This window comes from Camelus ferus, chromosome 2, assembly GCF_009834535.1.
Source record: "Camelus ferus isolate YT-003-E chromosome 2, BCGSAC_Cfer_1.0, whole genome shotgun sequence".
NCBI lineage: Eukaryota > Metazoa > Chordata > Mammalia > Artiodactyla > Camelidae > Camelus > Camelus ferus.
The window spans coordinates 84,516,313-84,522,312 of NC_045697.1; the positions used below are offsets into that span (position 1 = coordinate 84,516,313).

The 6,000-nt window shown below is 34.6% G+C and overlaps 1 protein-coding gene across 1 annotated transcript in view; it reads right to left on the reverse strand.

Moving 5' to 3' along the window:
* PDE5A (phosphodiesterase 5A) overlaps positions 1–5,677 on the reverse strand; it is a 215,607-nt gene extending 209,930 nt beyond the window's left edge. The window contains exon 1 of the mRNA XM_032462570.1: positions 5,576–5,677. The gene's annotated coding sequence lies outside the window, so the exon portion shown is untranslated. The remainder of the gene's footprint in view (positions 1–5,575) is intronic.
* Between the last annotated feature and the right edge of the window lie 323 nt (positions 5,678–6,000).

Below are 6,000 nucleotides of genomic sequence, written 5' to 3' on the forward strand. Positions count from 1 at the left end.
GTTATGTGGGATATAGATACCAGTGCTCTGGAGGGCTCAAGTCTGAATCTGCTGCCATAAATTTGGTTCTGAGCTTAGATCATTTGTGTAAAGCAGTTATCTAAAATGAGACATTTACAGATATTAGGACGGCTGGTTAAAGCTTCTGAGAAACCATGGAACAAGACAATTTATTGAGCAGAATAAATAGTGGGGATTTGGAATGATCCTTTTGAGTCTATAACAAGTAGCAGGAAAAAGAGAATGACCAATTTTCCAGCTGTTTGGGATGAAACAACACTTTCTGAGATTCACATTTCATATCAGAGTTGTTTAACCAGCGAAGTGCTGAAGTGATTAAATATGAAACCACAAAACTAAAGCCTGAGAAAACTGGTCAGAAATGCTTCTGGAATGAGGCGTTAGCTGTAGTAGTTATTTCTGTTCTGTTGGTCAGTGATGAAATGTGCTATAATCAGCCCGCTAAATTATCCAGAGGAAGGTTTACTTTGCTGGTTTTAAGGTATCTTCTTTCAGAATTTTGATGTGGCAGCACATCCCTTAACAGCTCATTTCCTGAGGGATACTAAGCAAGAGCCAATCCCAGGAAAAAAGAAAAGTTTAAGATCTCTCACCCCACTGTGAACCCTCTCCACGTTTAAACATAGAAGACACTCTTATAATCTGGTTTATACAGAACACTGCTACAAAGGTGCTAAATATTTACTATGCAGAGACTCAGGGCCTATTTTTCACCAGAAAAATAAGAGAAGATGTCTTTACCAGCATTGTGCTTTCTCCAAATGTGAAACTGAAGCTAAAATGAATAAAACAACCTTATTTTTCCTATAAAAATTCAGTTAGAAAGAATGTTAGTAGGTTCACTTGCAAACGTATTGGTATCTATTATTGTCCATTAGGAATTTACAAGAGCTCATATCTTGGTCTCTATATTATAGTGTCTCTTCAGATCTCAATCTGGATTACTAGGAAGTAATCTAGGAAGTCCTCTGACCACAGCTGTCATCACATAGTGTTGGGCCTGGGAAGCAGTCTCCTTCTCAGGGAATTTTACGTTTTACATTTACATTTACTCTAATTTCTATCGATTTGACTACAGTTGACCTTTAAACAATGCGGGTCCACTTATACCCAGATTTTTTCCCACTAATTATGTACTACTGTACTACAAAATCTGCAGTTGGTTGAATCCTCGGTTGATTGAATCCAGGTGTAAAACCATAGATACAGAGGGCTGACTATGAAGTTATATATGGATTTTCAACTGCACGAGTGTTGGCGCCCCAAACCCTTGCTCAAGGATCAACTGTATTGTCTTCTGACATTTTTTTTTTTTTGGTCTTACTTCCACAGAATAATGCCAAGAGGCTAATAATGTAAATGCTGTTTATTCACGTATAAAGTTACTCACAAGATAGAAGTATTCTGAGGATGTCAAATTGTTCAATCAATAGAGCTAAATCCTCAAAATAGAGGAGGGACAGCTGGAGAGGACTGGAGTTTGTGAAAAGACTCACTAACTCAGTGTGTCAGTGTAAAGTGAATATATATCTCTGAAAGACATCATTGTCAACTTTAAAATAAATAAGATTATTTACAGATAAGCCTAATCTAATATGTGATATGATTGGTCTATATACTTTAAATTTGATACCAATCCCTGAAATTCTGAAATTGTTGATATAAAAATAAACATAAAGTGTTTTAGACAGCTTTTTTTGGTAAAAGCTGAGTAAAACCTTGGCATTTTATTAAAAAATCAAAGAATAACTCTGACCAATGGTGCACTGGTAGGTGCATATTAACCAGCTCTCGGGCTAGGGTTTAGGGAAGCCTGATTCATAACATTTGACATTTAGCATGGTGTAAATACTCCCACATGGCCAATTTCAAACTACTAATGGGTTGTCAATTGACTCCAAAACCTCCTGAAAGTTTAATAATTAGCTCTTGAAGGTAGAATGAACTAGCTCCATCATACTGCTAAGACTAAATTTGTGCTGACCATCAAACAATCCTCACAACTTGAGTATGTCAAGTTAGTTACCAGATGTGGACATGGAATCTTAAACACTCTGCTTTATGACCCTCCAAATACCTATAGAGGAAGGGAAAACATAGTAGGGATAAGTATGGGATAATTTTACTATATTTGTTGTATCTAGAATTTTATATCAAATATTTTAAGAAGTATATTCCAACCAACATTGTAGGAAGATTCCCTTTTCTCTATACACTCTTCAGCATTTATCATATATGAACTTTTTAATAATGTTCATTCTGACTGGTGTGAAGTGGTAACTCATTGTAGTTTTGATTTGCATGTCTCTGATAATTAATGATATTGAGCATTTTTTCATGTGTCTATTGGCCATTTGTATGTCTTCACCAGAGAATTGCTTATTTAGGTCTTCTGCCCATTTTTGGATTTAGATTTGTATTAGTTTGGTGCAGCCATTATGGAAAACAGTACTGAGATTCATCAAAAAACTAAAAATAGACTTACCATAGGATCCAGCAATCCCACTCCTTGACATATATCCAGAGGGAACTCTAATTCAAAAAGATACATGTACCCCAATGTTCATAGTGTCATTGCTTACAATAGACAAGACATGGAAACAACCTAAATGTCCACTGACAGAGGACTGGATAAAGAAGTTGTGGTATATTTATACAGTGAAATATTATTCGGCCATAAAAAAGAATAAAATAATGCCATTTACAGCAAAATGGATGGACTTGGAGAGCATCATTCTAAGTGAGATAAACCAGAAAGAGAAGGAAAAATACCATATCAGATCACTCACATGCAGAATCTTAAAAAAAAAGGATGCAAATGAACATATTCACAAAACAAGAACAGATTCACCGATATAGAAAACAAACTTGTTACCAGGGGGAAGGGATAAACTGAGAGTTCAAGATTTGCAGATACTAACTACTGTATATAAAATAGGTAAACAAAGAGTTTCTTCTGTAGAGCACAGGGAACTATATTCAATATCTGGTGGTAACTATACATATCTATATGAAAAATAATATGAAAAGGAATATATGCATGTATATGTATGACTGAAACATTATCCTGTACATCAGAAATTGATAAAACATCGTAAACTGACTATACTTCAATTTAAAAAAAAACCATTAAATTGGATAAACAGTTCCTTAAGACTTTGAGGAAAATATTAAATGTACCTCTAAAATATAAAGATTTTAGTATGACTTTTAGCATGTTGTTGGAAGTAGAATATCAATAAATGGCCATGACTAAACAATTTATTGCTAGTTACTAAACCTCTTCCTTTTATTACTTTAAAATTTATATTCCTCTATTGTTTCCTCTTTGGCATCCTTTCCCCTCAACTTAGTTTCTCTGCCAGTTTATTTCACCAAAACTAATATGCTTATGAAAGCTCTTTGTCAACTAGGCTGTTTACAATATATAACTAAAATGATTTTTTCCCCCTTCAAAACCATTGTTTAAGTGGAAGGAACATTATAGGGACATTGTCCAGAGCCTTGTGCCAGAGTTTTGGAAATTTTTGAAAAATAACCTCTGAATAATCCCACCCTACCTAGAAATGTTAATAATTTAGGGAAAAGAGATTTAGTTGTTTAATCTGCCAGAATTAAAAGTTACAAGTAAAAGTATCTTAATTTTATTTATTCCTTTCAGCAGCACAGGCCTGGGACTCAGAAGGTCTATGTTGACTAAATTCATTGCCTCCTGAGTTTTTTTTTTCAATTGGCAGTTGGTGAGGAGTGCTTTCACAATTAATATATTCTAACACGGTCCTTGGGTGTGATTTTTTTTTAATAGGTGTAGCCAAGAAATAGATTTACCAGAGAATACATAATAATACAAATAATTCTTAAATCTTCCTTTTTTTTTTTTTTTCAAAGTGCTTGCTATTTTTAACTTGCCAAGTCTTCTCTCATCTACTTTTGTTTGCTCTAACACAGAAGAGGCAAAATGGTGATAATCTAGAATAATGGAGAGGAAAGGTAGTCCTAAAAATATTATTGGATCAGAGAAAATGTAGAAAAATTGCACTTCTTTAGAAGGTCTTCAAAAGGTGCTCAGATATGTAAAACAAGTTGAGTGCACTGAATTTTTTAATTTTATTTTGTAAAGCACTGGGAACTCTCCCTTCCCCAAGGAACTTAATACTGGCACAAAGACTGCCTTTAAACAAGCATGAGTGATAATTTTCCTTTCAACCTACAAGGAAATTATTATCCATGTTCTTAATCCTTCTGTGTTGACTCTTTGTCAGCTGGAAATATTGGCAGCTCTCATTAGTGAATGGGTGTTAAAATAGCACATTTGTTAAAAAGAAAAAACAAGCAGATATGCATTTTACAGAGGTCAGCCTGTCACATAACACACTGTTGGGAAATTTCCATTCACTTACGTTTTTGTTTCTAAGTATATTGAGATTACTCTGATTCTTCAGGGAACTGTTTTTCAAATTACTCTATTAAACAAAATAAAGCCCCTCCCTATCTGTAGCTACTTTGGTAAGAAAAGAAGAAAAACAAAACTTTAATTTCTTGGTATAACATAGACTTGTTTAAAAAGAAAGAAGTTAAGGTGAGCTGGTACACTAAACTAGTGAGTACTGCCCCCACCCAGAAACCTTTCATCCTGTGTTTTCTACAAGATACAAGCTTCCTGAAGTCTTTCTTGTCCTTGAAGTCACAAGGACAAGTGTTAAATGCTCAATGAGCTTTTCTTCTTTCCTTGAATTGAGTTATCTCAGGTTCTTAAAACTGTACCATCTCTACACTCTGACCCCTCCCCAATAAAACAACAGTAAACAAACTACCCATTTAGGGAGATTTTTAATCTGAACAGGTTATGTGATTATGTATATGATTTTGTTCCCCTTTAATTTTCTTCCAGATTTCCTTTAGTATCCCTCATTATTCTGTAAAGCCTTTTGAATTTCTGCTTCTCTCAGGAGTGTCATCAATTAGATAGATACTTTATCAGTTGACAATGATTTGATCCTTCTTACCCATACCTGCATTATGCGACAGGATTCCTGAAGATGGAAAGGCTCCTTCCTCCCCCTACCCACTGATAAAGTATATAAAACTAGAACTACTTGTGTCTTCCACTTCCCAACTCCCTGCTCACCATGAATGAGAGGAAAAAGACATAAAAAAGGACACTTTCATTTCTAAGAGAGTGTTAGTTCTTGATCTAAATCTTTGCAGACTTTGAAAGAAAAAAATATTATAACTGAGAATATTCTGTTACAGAAGAGGAATATCTGTTTTCCAGGTTTATCAATAATGGAAATTAAATAGTAGAGAAGAAAGGTAGTTCTAAGAGGAATGGTAGGATCATAGAAAATGAACAAAAGAAACACAAATAATTGCCTTCATTCTCCTCTGCATTTGCTTATTTTAAAATTCTGCACCTAGATTCATCTCTTTTGCTGTCAGGGCTATACAGTTACTTCAGATTCTCCTGAAGCCAAACCTCTAGGCAGATCAGCAGTTAAACTATATTGAAAAACCACAGAAAGTAACATGCAAAACCAATCCAAACCAAACTTACCCAAACAAATGTGAAATTTTCTTGATTTCTGCTTTTCTGAGTAACTATGCCATTACTTAAACACCATGCTGCCTCGTATCATTAACGTGTCCTTGAATCGCTCCGTGGACCTTAATCCTCAAATACGGTGTTTCCTTTAATTTAAAAGGGTTTGAATATTCCTATCCCCTTATTTTCTAACAGACTTGCTGCTGGGAGAGATTAACTGTTGCCCTAGAAACATTCAAAACATCAATTTCCCTGGAGCAATATCTCACTAATCTCAGTATTTAAATCACAATGTTTAGTTAGAGCTAGTTCAATGAGTACTTTAAGGTTGATTAAATGACCATTAAACATCCTAGAGCAACCAAAGTAAAAAGCTCAAAAGTAGCAGATCACCCATGTTGGAAGACACCTCCTTTTATTCAGAGAAGACCAATTTT